Source organism: Rhinopithecus bieti, unplaced genomic scaffold, assembly GCF_001698545.2.
Source record: "Rhinopithecus bieti isolate Rb0 unplaced genomic scaffold, ASM169854v2 scaffold_13689, whole genome shotgun sequence".
In the NCBI taxonomy this organism is placed as follows: domain Eukaryota; kingdom Metazoa; phylum Chordata; class Mammalia; order Primates; family Cercopithecidae; genus Rhinopithecus; species Rhinopithecus bieti.
In genome coordinates, this window is record NW_016808044.1 from 1,512,006 (window position 1) to 1,535,951 (window position 23,946).

Sequence of the window (23,946 nt, forward strand, 5' to 3'; positions counted from 1 at the left end):
AAAAAAAAAAAAAAAAAATTGAAGAAAACCTAGGCAATATCATTCAGGACATAGACATGGGCAAAGACTTTATGACTAAAACACCAAAAGCAATGACAGCAAAAGCGTATGTTTATTGCACATGTATGTTTATTGCAGCATTATTTACAATAGCAAAGACTTGGAACCAACCCAAATGCTCAACAATGATAGACTGGATGAAGAAAATGTGGCACATATACACCATGGAATACTAGGCAGCCATAAGAAGAAATGAGTTCATGTCCTTTGCAGGGAAATGGATGAAGCTGGAAACCATCATTCTCAGCAAATTAACACAGGAACAGAAAACCAAACACCACATGTTCTCACTCATAAGTAGGAATTGAACAATGAGAACGTATGGGCACAGGGAGGGGAACATCACACACTGGGGCCTGTCGGGGAGTGGGGAGCAAGGGGAGGGATACCATTAGGAGAAATACCTAATGTAGATGACAGTTGATGGGTGCAGCATACCACTATGGCACATGTATACCTATGTAACAAACCTGCACATGTATTCCAGAACTTAAAGTATAATTAAAAAAAAAAAAAAGAAAATGGTCAATAACTATGAATCGTCATTTCACAGAAGAGAAATCCCAAAAGCACAAGAAGCACACAAAGAGATGCTTAAATTGATTAGTAATTAGAGAAAAACATATTAAACAACAATGCTCTATCTTAACATCGGTCAGCTTGGCAAAAACTTAGAACCCTGGATAATGCGAGTGATTTTTGAGGCTGTAAGAATGTGGGAGTCCTGGTGCAGTGGTGGTAAGGGTGCAGGGAGGTGCAGCCAATTCTGGGGACCATTCTGTAATAACTCAGAAGAAATATTTAGTTACTCTCTCTGGCCTAAAAATTCTGCTCTTGGGTAAGTATAGTAGAGAAATTCTTCCATAGGTCCCAAAGGGACTCATATGAGGCTGTTTATTGCAGTATTGGTTGTGCTGGAGAGAGGGTAAAAGGCAACCTGAGCATCCTTTCTAGAGGGGAAGGGATACAATACATGTGGTCGGTGCACAAGGTGTAATGCTCTGCAGCGGTTAGAAGCAAGAGACCAGAAGTACACAGACCAACATGAAGAGAGGCTACAAATATATTGCTGAACTAAAAACAAAGAAATGACAATTCCATTTATGTACATTAGAATACTTCCACACACTGTTGTAGAAAAAAACAGGTTCTTGTCACACAACAAGGAAAGATTTGGCTCACAGACACTTTGAAGGGTGAGGAGAAATGGAATTTATTGGGCAAAAAGGAAAATAACTCAGCAAAGCAAGAGGAGTTCCTATTAACAGACCCCCCACCTCACAGATTGAATTCCAGGTCACCACCCAGGAACAGAAGAGGCCAGGTGCCTCCCCTCCTGCAAATGGCGAGAGCCTCCTGAGGCTCCACCCTGTCCTCCCGGTGCTCAGGCTGGTGGGAAATTCTCTGGGGACCTTCCACCTTATCTTCTTCCTGCACCTATCAACACTATATATAATACATATTCTACAGCAACACAAACCAAGATGAAAGAATACATACCAAGTAGCTTTGAAAGATCTTCTAAGAGAGGGAAGTAAAAGGAAATGAGAATTTAAAAGTCATGAATAGCAAAGCATAGCAATAAGAAAGGAACCTTGCAGAAATAAATGATAAGATGCCCTGAAACAAACACTATGATTAACTAAATCCTCTGCACCTAATGTAAGAAAAAAAAAAAAAAGACCAAGAGTTTGAAAATCGTAGTGTGACTGCCTGGGGCATTCCCTGAATGCTTGGCCCGGAGGTCTCTCCAGCTGGCACATGGAGAAGAGGCACAGGAGCTCCTCCAGAGGAACCATCTCTGATTCTCCACCTCTGTCTACTTTTCTATGAAAATCTGCTTAAATTTTCATAGGGTCTAATAAGCATTTGGATGGAAACAAAAGGAGAAAGATGGCAGATTAGTCAGGATTCTCTAGAGAAACAGAACCACCAGGATATATGTATATAATATGTATTATATATAGTGTGTGTGTGTTTACAAGGAAACTTTAAAAAGTTTATGGAAAATGCTTATTATGAAAAAACTATGCCAGCATGGATTTTAATTTTTTATTCCAAAATCAACTTGTACTAACTTGTTATGATATGTCTGAACAGGATCTAGCTTGAGACCCTAAGAAGGATGAGACACCAGTTTGAAAATAGCCCCTAATGGAGCAACATGAATTCTGCTAAAATTGAACCAAGAAAAAACATCAAATTGATAGTAAAACTTCAGTGGAAAAATGGTGAAATCATTGATGCTTTACAAAAAAATGTATGGGGAGAGTTCCCCAAAGGAATCAGGAATTTGCATATGGATAAATCCTTTTAAGAAGGGACAGGATGATGTTGAAGATGAAGCTCGAAGCAGCAGACTACTCACATCAATTTGCAAGGAAAAAATTTATCTTGTTCATGTTCTAATTGAAGAGGACTCGTGATTAACAGCAGAAACAATAGCCAGCACCGGAGACATCTCAACTGGTTCAGCTTACACAATTCTATCTGAGTAATTAAAGTTGAGCAAACTTTCCTCTTGATGGGTGCCAAAACTGTTACATCAAGATCAGTTGCAGACAACAGCAGAGCTTTTCGACAGAAATTTTGGACAAGTGGGATCAACATCCTGAATCGTTTCTTCAGATAACTGTAGCAGGAGATGAAACATGGCCTTACCAGTACAATCCTGAAGACAAAGTACAAGCAAAGCAATGGCTACTGAGAGGTGGACGTGGTCCAGCCAAAGCAAAAGCAGACCAGCCAGGAGCAAAGAACATGGCAACAGTGTCTTGGCATGCTGAAGGCATTTTGCCTGTTGACTTTCTGGAGGGCTTGCCAGGCACAATGGCTCATCCCTATAATCCCAGCACTTTGGGAGGCTGAGGCAGGGAGATCACTTGAGGCCAGGAGTTCAAAACCAGCCTGGGCAAAAAAATAAGACTTCACTGCTACAAAAAAATTTTAAAAGTTAGCCAGGCATGCTGGCACACTCCTGTGGTCCCAGCTACATAGGAGACTGAGGTAGGGGGATTGCTTGAGCTTAGGAGTTGGAGACTGCAGTGAGCTGTGATAAGTGCCACTGCAATTCAGCCTGAGTAACAGAACGAGGCCCTGTCTCAAAAAACAAACCAAAAAAACAACTTTCTGGAGGGCCAAAGAATGATAACATCCACTTATTACAAGAGAGTTTTGAGAACATTAGCTAAAACTTTAGCAGAAAAACAGGAGAGTTTTGAGAACATTAGCCAAAACTTTAGCAGAAAAACACCCAAGAAAGCTTTGCCAGGTAGTCCTTTGCCACGGCAATACTCTTGCTCATTCCTTTCAGCAAACAAGAAGGAGTTTCAGTGGGAAATTATTAGGCATCCACCTTAGAGTACTGATTTGGATCCTTCTTTCTTCTTTTGTTTCCTAATCTTTAAAACTCTGTAAAAGACATTTTCTTCAGTTAATATGTAAAAAAAAGTACTGCATTGGTGGGGTTAAATTCCCAGGACCCTCAGTTCTTTAGGGATGGACTAAATGGCTGGTATCATCACTTTCAAAAGTATCTTGACCTTGATGGAGCTTATATTGAAAACTAAGTTTATATTTTAGTCTTATCTTTCAATTCATTTTCCATGAACTTTTTGAAGCCCGTGTGTGTGCGTGTGTGTGTGTGTGTGTGTGTGTGTGTGTGTTTACACATAGAAAGAGAGGGAGATGCGTTGGATCCATATATATATATACAGAGAGAAAGAGACATAATCAAGGAATTGGTTCCCACAATTGTGAGGACTCACAAGTCTGAAATTCACAGGGCAGACTGGAAACTGCTGGGTAGGAGTTGATGCTGCAGTGTGGAGGCAGAATTTCCTCTTTCTTAGGAAAACCTCAGTTTTGCTTTCATTGGATGAGGCCCACCCACATTATGAAGGACAATCTCCTCTACTTAAAGTCAACTGATTGTCCAAGTTAATCCCATCTATAAAATACCTTCACAACCCCTAGATTAGTGTTTGGCTTAATAACAAGATACTATAGACTAGTCAATTTGAAACATAAAACTGACCATCACAGACTGTATCCAGAAGGGATACAGATCCAGAATAGTCATGGGCAACAAATTCATGGACAATTGAGAGTCTAGGCCTGTCTACTCACAAATAGCATCCAGACAGGTCAATGATTTCACCTCCTCTCCCTCCTGGTCTACCACTTCCCCTTCTTATTTCCAGGAATTCTAGAGCTATGCCTTGTCACACAGGATTTTGTATTATCATCTTAATTTTACAAATGAGGAGGTGTTCAGAATGGTTAAGTATCTGAATAGCTGACCCAGGCCACTCACTGGTGCTGATATTTTAGCTCCAGTTGGCCTGACCCCTTCCACAAGAGTAAGCCCACTTTCAAACAGTACAAACTTCCTAAACTCCTTCCTCTAATCTGTTAGTTGCCTCTCCTTTGAGCTCTCATGATAGCCCATGAAAATCTGAAACGTAGCTCTTACCTCTTTATAATATAATTGTCTATTCAACTCCCTGTCTCCCCCGCCAAAATCCAAACTCTAGGTCCTCCCTCTGTGTGCATTGCCTCATCTGATTGTGATATATACATGGTATGAGACACACCTGTTCAGTGTTCCCATTTCCAGAAAAGACTGTGAAAAGCAAGAGGTGGAGGGCCTCAGTGTTCACATTTCCATAAGCACCTGCTCTCTCTGGCCATAGCTTATGGATCCCAGCATAGACACCTGACCCAAGCTGGGTCAGCCAAATCATCTTGTGAGAATGTGAAACTTGAATGGAAGGACACGGTAGTGACAGACAATAAAGAGAGCTGGCTTCCTGGCAGCATCTGAGAGAGTTAGGTCTATAAATCCTGTTGCTTGAGATATCAAAGTTGCCCCATCCTTGCCTTCCTGAGGCTTAGTTATTCAGCAATTCTTTCAATTCAGTCTCCTGAAATTGTTAGGGTAAAGGTTAAACTGCTAAAACAAAGGGCCCCCAAATGCAATGGCTCAAACAAACTTGATGTTTATTTATTGCAAAGTAACAGTCCATCGGGACCACTTGGTTCCATGCAGTCATTTATCAGCCCTGACCGCCAGCAGCTCTGCCTCCTTCAACACTAAGTGCCTGCCAGAGGCACTCGGGCTGAAATGATTCTAGCCAGACACAAGGAGGGGAAAATGTGCAGAAGTGAAACTCCAAAGTCTTGGGGGCAAGGCCTGGAAGTGACACCTGAAACTTCTGCTCATGCTCCCTGGCAGGAACTTGAACATCAGCCACACCTAGCTGCATGGGTGGGACTGGACCATGTCCTTGGCTGGACAGCCATACCCTGCTTCAACTCAGTTGCTATGGAAGGAGGAAGAACAGCTTTGGCTGATGCCAGCAGTCTCCAACTATGAGACATTTCGAATGAATCTCCCCTCCACCCACCAAATAGTTAGAGTCTATTTCTATTGCTTACAATCAAAAGAGACTTAGTTAACACAGCAGATGCCCTACACTCCTGATGAACAGAAGGCTCATTGACTGATCATTTAGAATACATCTGTATTTTGGGGACTGGCAGTTCTACACCTGGGTTGGGAGGAACTTGATGGTGTCAGAGATAGACAGAAATGAATCCTAATCCCTCTGGGGCCAGAAAAGAACAGAACTCTTTAGAGTTTCATTGAATCAAGGCCTGGTACTCAGATGTTGGGGAGACTCTGACCTACAAGGAAAGGCTGCTCTTGGGGACACAGATCCAGGTGGAAGGTGACTTATGCTGAAGCCTTATCAAACTTGCCCAGTGCCATCCACAGAGAGGTCCATGTGAGGACCCAGCAGCATGCTCAGCAGTCCCACTGTCCCACAGGAATGTCCAGATGCAGCTAAGGTATTGGTGCTGGGGCTGTCTCTTTGGAAAGAATCCAAACAGTTCTAGAAGGTAAGGCAATGCCTAGATGCCCATGAGCACTGCCCTCCCCCAGACCGGCCCTAAGTCCTGCAGATACAGAGTCCTGAAAAACACTTCCTGGTGCTTTCAGTACTTTTTTTTTTTTTTTTTTTTTTTTTTTTTTTTTTTTTTTTTTTTTTTTTGAGACAGAGTTTCACTCTGTCACCCAGGCCTGAGTTCAGTGGTACAATCTCGGCTTAATGAAACCTCTGCCTCCTGGGTTCAAGTGATTCTCCTGCCTCAGCCTCCCAAGTAGCTGGGATTACAGGTGCATGCCACCATGCCAGGCTAATTTTTGTATCTTTAGTAGAGATGGGATTTCACCATGTTGGCCAGACTGGTCTCAAACTCCTGACCTCAAGTGATCTGCCCACCTCGGCCTCCCAAAGTGCTGGGATTACAGGCATGAACCACCACGCCTGGCTCTCCTTGTGCTCTCAAAGTGGAAGTTTCCACAGTCATCCGGTGAGCTATTAAGCTCTTTGTGTTAGCTGTTCTTATGTTGCTATAAAGAAAGACCTGAGCCTGGGTAATTTATAAAAAAAATAATAATAATTAAAAAAAAAAGAGGTTTAATTGGCTCACAGTTCTGCAGGCTGCACAAGCGTGGCAATGGCACCTGCTTGGCTTCTGGAAAGGCCTTTAGGGAGTTTGTACTCATGACAGAAGGTGAAAAGGGAGCTGCCGCCTCACATGGTGAAAGTGACAGCAAAAGAGTGTGAGGTGGTGGGCAGGGGGTGCCAAACACATTTAAACTAGCAGATCACACTAAAACTCACTCACTATCATGGAAACAGCACCAAGCCATGAGGGATTTGCCTCCATGACCGAAACACCTACGACTAGGCCCCACCTCCAACATTGGGGATTGTATTTCAATGTGAGATTTGGGCAGGGAAAAATATCCAAACTATATCACTGCCCCCATATCCCCACTATGACTGAGCCCTCCAGGTGCCAAGGGACCCAGAACCCAAGCAGTCTGGATGGGTCCAGGGATGAACCAATGGTGACCACATGCCCAGGGAGGCTGCCAGACTCCTGCTCCCCTTGGGGTCACCACCTCCTGCCCCTCACTAGCTCCCTTTTGGAAGAAGCACCAGTTAGCTCCTGTCTATGACAAAGGAGGTTATTCATAGCTTAAATAGTATGGCAGGGGAATTTCCTTAAATTACATACAGGAAAATGAGAAGGAAAAGTTCCATGTGGCCAAAGGAGTGAGACTCTGTGGGGAGGTGAGAGGACATGGAAAGACTTGCTTACTAATTTTCCAGATGTGCATTGCACTTACTCATTCATCTGTGTTTTCACCTACAGGATCTCATTTGATTCTCAAAGAGAAAACTGAAAGTTTGTAATATTATGTTATATTATATTATATTACATTCTTGTATTTCTTATGTCAATTTCTTAACTCCAAATCTGACGACTTTCCCTTTGGAAATAAGACATAGTTGTGACCACTTACTACATCCTAGGCATTCTGCCTTCCCTTGAGATACTCTGTCCAAGCCTTGCATCATCTAAGTCAAGCGAATGAGGGAAGTGCTGTCATTATTCCCATTTGACAGGTGAGAAGACAGACTCAGAAACACTGGGAGGAAGATTTCCCACAAACTGATATAAAATCTGGATTTCACAACATTATAATATCTTAAGGCTACTTGATTTCCAGAGGTGACCAAATTTTACCTGTCTTGAGCCAAAAACGGTCATAGGGATTCAAGAAGATTTCACCACCTCCCCTGACTACGCCACAAGGTCCCTCACAGATCCTAAATTTTCATTTCAGGAACCTCTTTCTTTGATAGAGACACAACTATTAAAACATGGAAAATCCCCCCAAAATTAATCTTTAACAAGGGACTCCAGATTGGCTCAAACCCCATTCTCCCCAGGTCTGCTCAGCAACTCAAGGACACTGTGCACATTTTGCACTAGCAAGAATTCCATAACTCTAAATTAAGTTTAAGGTAAGACAAAGCATGGATCAATTGCTTTCCAAGTGGGATGCTCTCTGCTGGCATCCATGATCTCAGCAGGGGTCTCTGCTTGTGCTTCAACAGTGGCAGGAATGTCAAATTCCAGGTGTATTTCCTGGGACTCCAGCCACATATCCAAGGATTCTCAAACCTGTGAGTGGATTGAGAGCAAACCTCAGGTGGCACATATTCCATTTCCCTTCAGAGAAGTCTAAGTGCTCCTGTTTGAAGCCAGGCAGTTCCTTCCGAGCACCTCTTTCAAATAAATCCCTGGTCTCAGTGAACATTAGCCCAGGGAGAATCATTGTCAAGTACCCCAGCCGGGAGAGCGCTTTCTATCTTGGATAGGGAATAAAAAAAAATCTCTCAAAGATAATAAGAGCTGCCTAAGAAGCTGTTTGTTTATTTAGTCCTGCCAGTCACCAGTTTCATTTGTCAGGGTTTTCAATTAGATCCCATCACCCACGGTCCCCTCTCCAGTCAGCCCCAGACAACTTTTGTTTGCATTACATGGATGAATAGGGATGGACCTTTGCGGGCTTTCTCACCCTCTCTGCCTCTCACCCTGCCTTCTGCCAGTGTGCTGGAATCCTTCTCCCTTACCTGACCTGTAAAATCTAATGGCTCTTTGTCAAACACCTTGCTTTTCTTTGTTTTTTAAATAGAGACAGGGTCTCACTGTGTTGGCCAGGCTGATCTTGAACTACTAGCCTCAAGCAATACTCCTGCCTCACCCTCCGGAAGTGTAGGCATTACAGGTGTGAGCCACCATGCCTGGCCTACATTGCTTTTCCATGTGACTTTTTCATAGCGCTCAAAGGAACCTCAATGTCCACACCAATTTTTGGAATGCTGTTAACAGGGCTGTGACACTGTCAACACTCTTGCTGGTAATAACACTGCAATCCCCCTTTCAAGCTTTACTATTTATGACTGACACAGGAAAGATGCAGTTTCAGTGTGGATTCCAGTGTGGTTCTGTGTGCCAAACTCATTGTCTGTCCCCTGAAAGGCCCACAATGGAGACAGCCAAAGTGTCGTGTGCAGAAGATTACAGCAGCTGGGGAATTTGCTCTTGAAAAACTTCACTGAAGAATTTAGTACAATGGTGAAGCAATGTTTTGGTTTTGTCTCTGTTCAAAATTTGGCAGGTCTTAAAGGCTGAAATGTGAAGTTATGGAGGTATCATGTAAGATAAATTTCCAACCATGATATTCATTTCTCTTTTTTTCTTTTTTGAGACGGAGTCTTGCTCTGTCGCCCGGGCTGAAGTGAAGTGGTGTGATCTCGGCTCACTGCAAACTCTGCCTCCCAGGTTCAAGCAATTCTCCTGCCTCAGCCTCCCCAGTAGCTGGATTCTGCCACCATGCACAGCTAATTTTTGTATTTTCAGTAAAGGCAGGGTTTCACCATGTGGCCAGGCTGGTCTTAAACTCCTGACCTCAGGTTATCCACCCACTTTGGCCTCCCAAAGTGCTGGGATTATAGGCATGAGCCACCACGCCTGGCCCATGATACCCATTTCTTGACCATCAGCTGAACAATCCACTTTTGATAATGCCAAATCCATAAGCCCTCCATGTCACTTTCACTATGATATCCCTTAAAAGCTGCAATTCAGAAAAAAAGTACTGACCTTCAACTTAGTTTCACATGGAATCTGGGTTTTCTTCCCATTCCACCTGCTGATCATCTAAAGGAAAGTGGGCTAATCACTTGACCACATTTCAGTGACCCATACGGCTGGAGCAGAACAAAATGAAGGACAGCAAGCTTAGAGGGGCAAGAAACCTGATGTACATGTATTCAGTTTTTGAGCTCTTTAAATATCTTGTAAAATATCTGACCTTGCAGACGGTAGAGGATCTTGCAATTTAATGTGAATCTGTAAATGCTTTTTAAAGAGAAGAATTCTTGCACCATTATTAATTACTTTGAAAATAATGATTCCCAAATTTAGAGTCAATATATTGAGTTGCTTTTTTTTTCTCCAAGTGGGTTACCAGTAAACATCTTTGGCTTACACCATATTGGGAACAGATGGCTGGATGTCACACAAAAGGTCTGGACTGAGGTCAGAAGAGCTGCATTCAAGTCCCAGCTCTGCCACTCTCAAGCTGCACAGGCTTGAGTCTCTTTCCTTCCCTTGACCTTGTTTGCTCAGATGTAGGAAAGTGAGGCGAGGCTATCCATGCTTATAAGGTGTGCAGCTTTTAGTGGTGCTGGGTTTTGAGTGCACACTGTAGTGGACACTGTGGATCCCATCACTGCCCCATCTGTGCACTTTGCATCTAACAGCCTGCACCTGGGGCTCACTTCTCAGGGCTGCCCTTGGACTACCAGAGTCATTTTGTCCTCAAGCCCAAAGAACTGAAGTGTCCGGGAGTTTATACCCTCCCTCTTCTTACCTGACACCTAATTTGGAGGTGTTCAGCTCCCTTCCCCATGTCAGGACAAACTCAGAAGTAATTCCTCCGACAGAGCTCCACTGTAGGATCAGGCAGAGGCTGACACCCTCACCCAGCCTCTTCTCTCCTTATCCAGCTCTTTCACTCTCTTTTTAGTTTCTCCTGGGAACATTTCCTTAACAAATCCTTGATCTGTATCTGGGGAACCTGACGTAATCACACATTTTCATAGGCAGAGCAAAACAATAATAATAACAGTAGAAGAGCTTTCTTCATCTGAGGTGTTATGCTACTGAAAAGTAAAGAGATTTGCACCTGAAATAAATAGACACAGACTCACAGCACCTAAGAGTCACTGAATCTCTGTGACTGGTGGATGAGATGTTCTTGTCAGGAATCTCATCTAATTTAAAACTCTACTTTCAAAGTGGTCCTGAGAGACATCTGTGTGTCTTGAGCTTGGTAATTCCAACAAACGGGGGTGGTCGTAAGACATGGTGCAATGGGGATGAAGTCTGCAGGTTGATCCAGGACAGAAACCGCAGAGAAGGAACAGTGTTCGAAGCCAACCTTCAATGTTGGCTGCATGAACAAAGGGATGTAGCTATGAAGCAGAGTATTACCTGGTTCCTTAACCAAATGCCCAGGCCCAGAGATGTGTTGAGTGTCAAATGGCCTTTCCCTCCTTTGTAGCCTGCACTGCCCTTCCTCCCTCCTTCCATCTTCTTAGTTCCTTCCTTCCCTCCTGAACAAGTCAAACATCAGTGAGACCTAGTGGATATGAAGACCCTGTTCACAAGGGTCTATGGTCCAGGTAGGACCAGCAAGAATGTGCAGTGGTGTATTATCCACAGGATTTTCAATACCTCTGCAAATTATAAGGAAGCTACTGGCTATATCTAGAAAGTTAAAAATGTTCTCCTAGAGAAGTGGACGCTTGAAGTAAGATTTGAACAATTCCAGCGGGGGACAGGATGCAGGCAGGAAGAGTGGAGCATTCCCTACAGAGGATCCTAAGAGCAAAAGCCAGAAACAGGAAGCTGCAGGAGCTGCCCTGAGGGTGACTCACTGTGGCCACAGTGAGCACCTGTTGGGGAGACGAGGTAGGAAGAAAAACATCAGTTAAGATCGGAGAGGGGCCAGGAGTGGTGACTCACACCTGAAACCCCAACACTTTGGGAGGCCAAGGCAGGAGGACTGCTTAAGCCCTGGAGTTCAAGACCAGCCTGGGTAACACAGCAAGACTCAGTCTCTACAAAAAGTAAAATTAAAAATAATTAGCTGGGCGGGGGGCATGTGCTTGTAGTTCCAGCTACTCGGAGGCTGAGGCAGGAGGACTGCTTGAACCCAGGAGCTCTAGGCTACAAGGAACCGTGATCAGCCACTGTATTCCATCTGGGGTGACAGAGCAAGACCCTGTCCCTATTGAAAAAAAAAGAAAAAAAGGAAAAAAGATTGGAGAAGGAAACTACAGAGAAAACAACGTAAGATCCTTCCATGCATGGTAAGGAGTTTGAGCTTTACCCTGTGGGCAGGGAGGAGGGATGGATGAGAATGTCCTTCAAATACTTCCAAGGTCACTCATATGGCTCCTCATCCCTCAGCCCCCAAACCCAGAAATGGTGGGTGCTCAGGTGACTGCATTACCTTTCCTGAAACTCCCTATTCTTGCCCCACCCATGACACCAGGGGAAGAGTCCGTGAATTTAAACTAGCTTTCACCTCTGCTGCAGGGCCTTGAAGTCACTTAATGAATAGGAATGCGATAACCTGTTCTCCACAAAAGGAGGAATTAAGAACTCATTTATATCAGTGACAGGGTAGAAAGAAAACAGCAATCTTACTCTGGCCAGATAATGGAGATACCAACCCCTGCTTTATGGAGTCTTAATTAGATCTCCTCGGTCTTCTTGTTTTTATTTCATGTTTGCCTTTTTGAAAAATTGAGGAAGAACAGCCACAATCTCCCACAACGGGAGTGCATATTTTATGGACAGAACACGGGTGATGAGACTGTGTTCTAACAACTCACGGGGGGGTGAGTAGGGAGGGGAAGGTGGAATTTGTTATGCCAATGGCACATGAATAATCACTTCTCATAATGAACTCTCATTCTAAAAGCACCATGAGCTACCTAAGGATGAGAAGGATCTGCTGCAGGAATCTCCACCAGGGTGGTTTCCAGGGTGAGGTGGGGAACAAAGGCAGGGAGAAACAGAACCATAATAAACGATCATGAGAAGAAATTTCATGGCAGTCATTTTCACATTTCCTGGCTTTTCCTTTTTGAAGCAAAAATGTGACCAACTCAGGAAATTTAGGAGTGAGATACTGTGATGTTTTGATCCGATGGATGGATGGATGGATGGATGGATGGATGGATGGATGGATGGATTGATTGAATTGATAGGTAGATTGGTAGGTAGGTAGGTAGGTAGGTAGGTAGGTAGGTAGATGTAGGTTTTCATCCACAGTTCTTGGCTCATAACCTCCATGGCCCTTGCTATAGTATCTTGCTATAATGTTGGCTGTGTTAGGCCTCAGGAAACAGAATCTCCTGACCTTTCCTGGCCTGCTTTTATCTGTCCTCTAATCTTTCACATCTTCCCTCTTGGACAGCTCCACTCTTTTCACTCATTGCTCTCCACTGGTTTCCGTGTGCCTCTTCTCCATCTCCATGGGTGTATGGCTGTGCCAGGGCCACTCGGAGCCAGAGTCCAGCCCAGGCAGCAGACACCACCGCAATAGGGCCTGGGTGACCAGGCTAGGGTCCAACACACAGACGTCAGGATCTGTGGGATTCAGCAAATAGAAAGGACTCTAATCTTCCCTCACCTTTCTGATTGTGGGTCTTAAGGCCCCCACCCCAGAAAAGGCCTTGTCCTATATCCTGAGGAAAGGAATGCTGACACCATGAAGATTCCATAAAAACTCAAGAAGACCGAGTTAGGAGCTTCCAAATGGCGGAACATGTGAAGGTTCCTGCAGGTGGTGCCCAGGGATGGCAGGGAGGCTCCGCACCCCTTCCCCTATGCCCCACCCCACACAACTCTTCATCTGTATTTCTCATAATATCCTTTATAATAAACAGATAAGTGTTTCCCTGAGTTCTCTGAGCCACTCAAGCAAATTTATCAAACCCAAAGAGGGAGTCCTAGGCACCCCAACTTAAAGCTGGTTGGTCAGAAATTCCGGAGATCTGGGCTTGAGAGCAGTGTCTGGGGTGGGAGGGCATTCTTGGGGACTGAGCCCCCACACTGTGGTATCTGCCACTCTCTCTAGGTAGACAGTGTTGGAGTTGAATTGGAGGACTCCCAGCTGATGTTCGCCACTTGGTGTGTGTGGGAAAACCCCGCACCTTTGGTCACAGAAGTCTTCTGTGTTGATAATTGTTGTTATATTGGTGTGAAAGTAGAGGAGAAACTCAGTTTGAAAGGTTTTTTCAAAACAGGCACCCAAAAGGGAGCAAGATGGAAGAGGTAAGTGCCATGCCTGGGACAGACGTCAGCACCAGGAGGCTTGAGTCCGGCTCCTAGCTCTGCTGTTGACTGGCTTGTGACACCGGGCAAGTTAGTTTATACCTAGGAGATTTGGTTTATTTACCAGTAAAACGCAAAAGTTAGATCCAGTGATCTCCCAGCGCCACCCAATTCCCTCAGGCTTTGAGAGCGAGAGAAAAAGTTAACACCCCGGGCAGGTGCGGTGGCTCACGCCTGTGATCCCAGTGCTTTGGGAGGCCGAGATGGGTGGATCATCTGAGGTCAGGAGTTTGAGACCAGCCTGGCCAACATGATGAGACCCCATCTCTACTAAAAATACAAAAATTAGCTGGGTGTGGTGGTGCATGCCTGTAGTCCCAGCTACTGGGGAGGCTAAGGCAGGAGAATTGCACGAACCCAGGAGACAGAGGTTGCAGTGAGCCACAATCCTACCACTGCACTCCAGCCTGGCAACAGAGCAAGACTCCATCTAAAAAAAAAAAAAAGTTAACACCCCAGAGTCAACCTAGAGGTGGGGAGGGAGCCCTAGCCCAAAGTAGAAAGAGCCTTTCCCCTGGAGGGCTCCACTGGCTTCAGGTGATAACAAAGTAAAGTCAAGAGATTTCACCTAAACTCTCAAAGACATATAAGCCAGCCTGGACCAGAGTTCTGCAAATCCCTCCCAGGAGAAATCTAGCACTGTAAAGTTGGTTTTGTGCCAGGGAGACTCTAAATAGCAGTTTCAGTTCAGCTCAGAAAACAAGCTTGGCAGACTGCTCTTCCTCATCAATCCACCTGAGATAAGTACTCACATCTTCCCTCTTGGACAGCTCCACTCTTTTCACTCATTGCTCTCCACTGGTTTCCGTGTGCCTCTTCTCCATCTCCATGGGTGTATGGCTGTGCCAGGGCCACTCGGAGCCAGAGTCCAGCCCAGGCAGCAGACACCACCGCAATAGGGCCTGGGTGACCAGGCTAGGGTCCAACACACAGACGTCAGGATCTGTGGGATTCAGCAAATAGAAAACAAGGTCAGAAAAATAGAGCCAAAAATCAAGTCATCTTGTCAGAGATGTAAGCTTCCAGATGTTTCCAGAAGGAAATAGCAAACTGCAGCTTGTGGGCCAAATCCAGTCCATTGCATACTTTGCAAATGCAATTTTACTAGAAAACAGCCACACCCATATATTCATGTATTGTCTGTGGCTGCTTTTGCACTAAAACAGCAGAACAGAGTAGCTGCAACAGGGACCATAAGGCTTATAAAACCCAAATGATTTACTGCCTGGCCCTTTACAGAGACGCTTGACGACTAGTGGCTTTGAGTGTGATCCAGCATGCGTAAATAGCTGACCTGCTTTATATAGAGTGGTGGACTCTCCCGGTCTCCCTCCTTGACCCCCAGGCAGAGCTTCCTTCAGGAGGCTGGCACTCTAATCAGGGCAAGTCCAGGCAGCAGCCCCAAGCCTCCTCCCAACCCTGACCCCACCCCTGGGGAATGGAAAGAATGTCCTGCTTCCTCCCAGATCCACTGGAGGCCAGGAAGATGATGGCAAAGGAGAAAGCCGCCAGGCCTCTTCAGGAGGAAGGGCTGCCAGTGAAGCTCTCCCCTGCCCTGTGGATAGGGCTCTAGCTCTGCTGCAGTGGAAGAATTGACCCCTTTCCTTTTCTCCATCACTCCCATTGCGCCTGCTGTTTCCCAGGCCTGGCCAGAAGAGTACTTCTGCGTCCCTGGGCCTCATTTTAGAAGTCACCCCATGCTCAGCCACCATCTTGGGCATGACCCTTCCCCAAGGCAGGACTTTTGTCAACTCGTCATCTTGTTTGATCAACATAGGCACTTGAATTCTCAAAGAAGTCATGTTGATCATGCACTTGCTGAATGGCTGCTGAGCGCCCACCGTGTGCTGGCTGCTGTGCTCAGCACTAAGGAAAGAAAGAGGTAAGATTTAGGCTCTGCCTCCAAGCCTGCTGCCCACAGTCCACCATCCTGCAGCCCCCCTCAAAAGTCCTGCTGATCCTCCTCAAGCGGGAGTGTCAGAAATCCCGATCCCAGGACCATGCGATCTATTTAGGATTTTAATAAGACTATTGTAACTACTATTTGTAAATTACAATTCTCCAATTGCCAAAAGACTTAAAAGTGGATAGTAAATCTGTTAAGAAATTACATACACATACTTATATATTTTCATATTTTTAAAAAGAGTAGATACAGAATCAGCTGCATTGATTCAAATGTGTGTGAGGGCAACCTCAGGTTTTGGGACATCCTCAGAGAAGATTTGTGGGGAGGAACCCCAATGAAAGCTGCAGAGGCTGTGATGCAGCTCATGGGCATGAATATTCTGGTCCATGAAGGAGTCTGCTCACCAAACCGGCCCCCATGCAGGCAGAGTGAGGGGGCATAAGCCTCAATGGAATAAGCATTTGGGCAGTCACAGAGCAGAGGGGAGAGAGACTGCTGTGTATTAGGTAGTGGAGACACAGTCAGGATGGGAAGGCCATTGTCCAGCCTGAGCTATGAATGTTGAATTTTTTTTTTTTTTTTTTTAGAAATAAGAACCAAATGACAGCCTCCTGATCCTCTCCAGAAAGGTGCCCAAGGTGAGATCTGGATATCCAGGAATTCATCCAGGGAGGTGAAGATGAGCCCAACAAAGGTGTGAGAAAGTTTCTCTCTTAGGGAGCTCTACTTCCTGGCCAGGCCCTAATTGTAACTTACGAAATGTTTCTTTCATAAAAAGAGAAGTCACCGAACTGAAATAGCTGCTTTTGCTTGCAAATCTCTGTGAGAATTCTCCAAGGTCTCCTTCCCTTTCTTTGCCCTCTGGGAGCACAGATCAAGCACACACTAGAACAATCTCTTTGAAGCACTCCCTTCAGCAGGTTAACCAGTTGTATCATTAGAAAGATACCTAGAGCAGCAAAACAAGATGTTTGGATTGGGTCTGATGTGATTATTTATTCCAGGAACAAGTCATGTGTATGATTCCAATCATTTTAATAATGGATTGACATCATTTCTGGCTAAATGGAGATTATCCAGCCATTAACCAAAGCTAAGCCGGTGGCTTCCATAGAGGGGCCTTTTCCTCCTGCAGCCTGGGCTCCAGGGAGGAACACCTGGACCTGGCTGCAGGTGTGTGAGCTTCCAGATGGAAACAGACTCTGTCTCTGCGTACAAAAAAAGAATTATCTTTACCTGTGCTTTTCCTGTCCTTTCACACCAGAAGAACAATCATCAACGCAGAGGAAGATTCCTGTGACTAAATGTTGCAGGGGGAGGATTCCCCACACACCAAGCAGTGGACACCAGGTGGGGTCCTCTAATCCAGTTTTGACACTGTCTACTCAGAGGCAGCATCAGATCCCACAGGCTGGGGGCTCAATCACCAAGACTGTCCACCCCTCCCTGCTCGCAAGTCCAGGCTTCCGGAACTCCTGGCCAACCTGTTTCAAGTTGGGGTTCCCATGACTCCCTCATTGGGTTTGATTCATTTGCTGGAGTGGCTCACAGAACTCAGGGAAACACTTACTTACATTTACCAGTTTATTATAAAGGATTTCGCAAAGGACACTGATGGAGAGACGTGAGGGTGAGGTGCGAGGAAAGGGGTGCGGGGCCTCCCTGCCCTCCCTGGGCAACACTGTCCAGGAACCTCATGTGTTGGAAAGCTCTCCTAACTCAATCCTCCTGGGTTTTTATGAAAGTTTCATGTTGTCAGCGTTCCTTCCCTTGGGGTATATAGGATGGAGCCTTCTCAGGGGAGCACCTTAAGACCCACAGTCAGAAAGGCAGGGAAGAGTGAATTCTGCCTTGGGGCAGGTGAAAGGAGGGCAGGAGAGAGGTTCTGTTTCCTGAGGCCTAACACAGCCGCCATTACAACAAAAGACTCTAACAAGAGATGTGGGAGTTATGGATCAGGAACAGTGGGTGAAAACCCATATATAGGTTAGATGGATGATACAGATGCAGATACAGATGCAGTTACCAATGCAGACACAGAGACAGATGTGGAGATACCATCACATCACAGGCTCAAAGAGGTCGTGTGCTCTCTCAGCCCCCCAGGCCTCTGCCTGCGCTATTCCTTCTGCCTAAGGGTCCCCTGCTGACTCCCCTGTTCCTCCACACGTTGCCTGGCTTAGGACTTATACCTTCATTCACAGCTCAGACCTCAGCTCCTCTCCGAGCTCTTCCTGGCCTCCCACAGACAGAGGGATGGGCACACTCTTCTGGACTGGACTGGCTCTTGCCCAAGTCCCCATTAGAGCCCTTAGGTGGTTTCTCTCGCCAGACCGAGTGCCCCAAGGATGCTGGATCACATCTGTCTTCATGTCTTCAATGGGGACATTATGCAATCAGAAATAAAAGATTTGAGCCCCAGCTGGCAGATGCCTCTTGCATCTGTGGTCATCAGGCTGGGGTTCCTTGCAGGGAAGGCTCCTGGAGCAGGATGGCTGGCAGATCCCTGGGGGTATGTCCCGGGCAGAGCCCAGTCAGATACACAAGATAGAATCAGGGAAGGCTGCAGTCCCGGGAATGACTTTCCCCTAGGTATGCACCATCTTCTCCTCATCCTCTCCGCCATTCCACATCATTGCCCCCTTATCCTCTGCACCCCAGATCCCAACAGAGTAAGAATCTGTACAGAGTAAGTAGCTCCAGATCAGGAGCTACTGCTTCCAGATGCCAACAGAGGGATTAACTCAGAATCTCAACAACTGTCAGAGCCGGAGGGCTGAAAGATCAGCTGGTCCGGGGCTTCCAGCTGTGCTCAGCAGGACGGGGGGAGCTGGGATTCTCGAGGTGGGATGGAGATGCCCCTCGAGCCACCTAGTGTACACGTCTGAGGGGAGGTTCTCAATCAGGGGTCTCTGGGCCACTGCAACCTCTCTCCTTTTGAGAGCAGTTTTACTTTTGATTTGATCTGTAAAAGCCATAAAGTTGCCTTCCACATGAAATATCTTTTAAAAAAATTATTAGAGATAAATAAAACAAGATGGGAAACCTTGAGGACTAGAATAAGAAAGTGATTTGTCCAAGGTCATAAGATGAGTAAACATCACATCCAGGACTAAACTTAGTAATTTCAGCCCCCCTGGACCCTACTCTGTCCCATCAGTCGCTCTCTGGCAGCAACAACAAACTGTTTCCAAACCCATTCACACTCCGGACTCTGGTCAAAGCTCAGTTTCTAAGCAAACACCCAGAGGTATAAGCAGATGGTGGCAGTTGTTGCCTCAGTGTTTAAGTGGAGCTGACTCTACAGATGAATCCTCTGCATCCAAACATGTGATCACTTAACCACACTGCTGCTCAAGACCCGAGATGTTCTTAACTCTGCGGTCAGAGGGAGAATGAGCCAGTGATCTGGACAGGGCCTGTCTGAAGTGAAGAAGGGGTAGGCAGTTACCTGGGGAGTCAAGGCCCTGAAGGTCACCTGGGTCCCATCTACCCCTGGCCATCACCTTCTGGTGTGACACGGAGCCCCCAGTGCCATGGTCCAATGGGAAATCCATCGGAGCTGTACAGGCAGAGCTGGGCTGATGGCCAGGGAATGGCTCTCACTCTCTCCCAGAAGGGGCCCAGTGTCCGTGCAGTGGGACAGAAGGAGCTCCTGTTGGTCTAAACATCCACGGATTATGAAAGGGGGAGCAGGAAGGGCAGGGAAATCCAAATTCAAATGCAGTCTGAAACCTGGCACCAAGTGACCATGGTGGTGTGATTCCACAGAACTTTACTTATCAGCTGCAGGGCCTAGCGGTCCCTAGGAACACAGTCCGCAAGGTTTCAGACTTCTATCCAAGACTAACAAATCCTGTGACTATATGAGCCAGGCTCACCATTATAATATAGATAGTAGTCTTATCTTTATTTTACAGAGAAGAAACTGAGGCCTAAAAATGTAAGCAGAAGCACACAGATAGAGCAAACTCTGTTGATGTTCCTTGGGAACGCAGAGAGACAGAGCAGAGAACCTGCCACCATATCACCGTCTACTCAATAAAGGGGAACTTTCTGGTGACAGGGATTGGGAATAGGAGGTTGTTGGATCAGAATTTTGAGCCAGGGAACTGTGGCAGGTACTGGGTTGGAAATTGTCCCATCCTATGAAACCACTTTCAACACACATTCAGTCCTTTCATAAAGGGTTACTGGCCACCCACCATTGACATCAGGCACTCTCCTAGAAATCAGCTGCACAGTGATGAGCACATCTGCCATGGTGTATGCATTCACAGAGAAAAGTCTGGAAGCCTGTCCTGTGCCTCACACTGGTAACATTCATAGAGCAGACCTCCAGCCCTCATGTCACTCATGACCAGGGTCTCCACTGTGCATCACGATTTCATTTTACACCTCACATCTCATTTCTCCCTGACTCCTCTTGTACTCGGACTTCTCTGAGCTCAGTTTTCTGTGTACATCCCCCTGTGACCCACTAGACCTGAGGCTTTGCCCCACTTCCCTGGGCCGCCCTGACCAGTGGCTGATGGCAAACACGAAGCATGGCCCAGACCCACCCAGTCTTGCACCCTATAAGAAGTGCTTTTTGATGTTAGCTGCAGCAGGACCCACACCCCATCCACGTGGGGTTGGCTAATGAAGAAAGGTTATCAAATAGGCAGGATCTACCCACACCCCAGGAGGGACTGAGGTGTTAATATCATTGACCAGTTGTATTCATTCGATCATTCATTCATTCACTCAGCAACAAATATTTGTTGAATGATGACTGTGAGCACTGCTCTAGGCGCTTATACATCTCTGAGTAAAATAGACAAAGATCTCTGCCTCACAGAGTTTCAACCTAGGGAAAAGAGAAAAGGAAACAATAAACATAATAAATATACACATGCATGAATAAACAGTGATAAGTACTATTGAAGAAAAGAAAAGGTAATGCAAGACAAGGAGCATAGGGGGCACTAGGAATGGTGTGGTCAGGGCAGAGCTGATGAAAAGGGAATTGACACACATCTTAAGAAGGTGAGGGGGAGTCCAAGAAGGTAGGAGAAGAGTGTTCCAGGCAGAGGGAGCACGAGGAGCAGAGGCCCTCCGCCTGTTTGCAGAGGAGTGGGCAGGCCAGTGTGGTGGAGTGAGCAGGGGAGAGGAGGCAGGAGTAAAAGTAACCAAGAGCCAGATTTCCATGCAAGACCCAGTCAGCTATTGCTCATATTCCATTCTTTTACCCTGGGGCCATCGGAGCCATCAGAAGGTTTTGACCCGTGAAGTGGTAGGACATAAAAGCCATTGCCCTACAGGGCACAAGGGTCAATAAGAATGGGCCTGGGCCAGGTGGGTAGCAGTGGAGACGCTGCGAAATTGATTAGTATCTGACTTATTGTGAAGGTACAGCCTGTAGAATTCCCTAATAGATTGATAGGTTAAAGAAAAGGAGGAGTCACTGATAACTTTCAGATTTTTGACCTGTAAAATTAAATAATTCAAACTTCAAGCGGTTGGAACTTATTTTGAGCCTTGAGAGGAATGTGGCTATGTGGCCTGAGCCCCGCAGTTTGAAACTGCAACTTCTGCTTTTTCCTGTAAATGATTAGAGAAGGTCTTATGTCACCAGAGATAAGACCCCCTCAGATCATCACCCTTCCTCGCAGAATGTTAAAGCAGTCTTCCTTGGAATGTAGCAAGCTGTAACCGATCAAATTGCTACGACATTGTACTGACCTTGCCAGGGAGATATTGCAGCCCTATTCAACCTCTGTGTCTCTGCCTGTGTAAGTGAAACCATAATTTCACTCTGGAAGGCTGACCCATTCTCTTGGAGTCTGTGTTTCGCATATGGCTATCCTTAAGATTTGCGCTCTAATAAACTCTGTACTTCATCCTATTTTCTGAATCTCATTATTTAAGGTTGACAGGCCAGAGCAACTGTAAGGATGGAGTTACCATAAAGAGAGACGGGAAAGGCAGCTAGTGGCACAAGTTTGACGTGGGAAGACGACAATGAAGCTTTGTTCACGTGGAGTTTGCCACATTTGTGGGCTACCAAAGGAAAATGTGAGAAAGCAATGGAGATATGAGTGTGAGGTCTAACAAAGGGGTGTGAGGCCTGGAGATGGAGGTTGGGAGTCATTGATGTAGAGACTATCATTAAAGCCACTCTACGAGTAAGATCACTCAATAGTAGGTGAGCATTTTGGAGAAGAGGAGAGGTCTACAAGCTGCACCCTGGGGAGGAACTAGCAAAGGAGCCCTTGAGGGAGAGATGAGTGAGGTAAGAGGAGGAGCCAGCGAGCATGCTGTCCTGGACAGAGAAAAAAGTGCATCCAGGAGGAAGAGATGGAGGCCATCAGCTGGCTCAAGGGCTGCTGACAGGTGCCAGAAATTGAGAACCAAGAATTGACCGCCAGATTTAACTATGTAGAGGTCACTGGTGACATGAAGAGCCATTTCAGCAGAACTGTGGAGGTGTGTCAGCCTGACTGGAGAGGGTTCCAGTGGGAGGAAAGAAGTTTTGTTACAAAGACAAGCAAACATTTGGAGGGAAACCTAGTAGAAGTGGGATCAAGACACATTTGTTTTATTGTCTTTTTTATCTTTTATTTTATTTCTTAATTTTTTATGATTATTTTGTCAATCTTACTCCTCTACTTTTTTTTAAAAGTGAGAAAAATAACAGCATGTTTGTTTGCCAGCTGAAATAATCTGGGGTAATCATTTATGGGGGGGCGAGGGGAACATTTCTGGGGCCCTGACGGGGTTCCTCACCACATGGGTGTGAACAGGAGTGGGGACAGCTCCTCCATGGTGACAGGCTGGAGGCCACGAAGGAGTGATGTGGTGGCCAGCAGAGTCTTTGGAAGTTTCCTTCCAGCTGCTTCAATTTTACCATTGAAATAGGATGTGAGAAAAGTTCGGCCATATGAGGAGAGAGGAAAATTTTCTTAGATATGTAGACAAGCAGGAAAGTGACTCGATCAGGCAAATATAGCAGGATGGCCTGGAGATGGTAAGGTCCGCTGAAGTTCTGAAGTTGTGATTGTCGAACGGGACCAGTTCTCATGATGTGTCTTTTTTTCCCGCCTTGAGAAAAGGGTAGGATCTCTTCACTGCCTGGGGCGGGGGCACCTGAGGCTGGATTTCCTGAGACTCCCTGGTCTTTCAGGTGTCAAACTTTTCATTGCTACTGCCAGGCATTTTAGGGGCCAAAAATAAAAACCAACTGATGCTGTCACATTGGACCTGCCTAGCTTGTGAAATCCCCATTACTCATTCTCCTGGTTTGAGGATTTGAAAGCAACAGGCTTGGAATTCAAGGAGCTCCGTTTGCATCCTTAGGCACAGCACTGTGAGAAAAGGGGTCCTCTATTAGCATTACTCCACAGAAATGGCTTTTGGGGAAAGCCTGTGGAAGCAATATTTGGCAGGGCTCCTTGATCTGTACGTCAGCCGGGAGTAGCTGGCTCATGCCCAGCCAGGAGCCCAAATTCCCAACTCCTGCAGGTGTGCCTCTCTGTCAGTGCAGAGTGGCTGGTTTCCCTGCCTTTACTGTTGGCTTCCAGGCAAATTTCCTACCAGCTGTCTCCTCCCCTATTTGTGTAATTGACATGAGTCATTTAGGTGATTTCTGCCTTTGATCTGAGAGGGCGTGTGTGGTCATCTGGGTTACGTAGCTCAAAATTCCAGGAATAGAACCTCTCCTGTTAGACTTCTGTCAGTGCACAGTGGGTTGTGATCAGGTGAGCAGGTGCCAGGAACCGTAACAATGGCATGAGGGGGACAGGCAGCAGTAGTGAGGGGACTCTGTCATCTTTGTTGCTCAACTGTTTATCTGCAAGCTCATTGCCTTTGCACGAGATTTCGAATCAGTATCATGACTGCAAATTTAGTTAAGACTTTAAAACATAAAACACAAAGAGTGAGAAAAGTGCTCACCAAAATGTTGTTTCAATGATAACTATAAGAGTTTTCTGATGTGTGACGTGTTTCTTTGCCTTTTCTAATGTCTTTTTGGCTGGAAGTAAAGAGGCTCAGAAGCAGAGACTGCCAGTATCTTCTTAATTTTCTATCTCCTCTGAAATATGATTCCTCTGTATTTTTGTTTAGGAAGCATTTCTAGGAACATTTATCAGCAA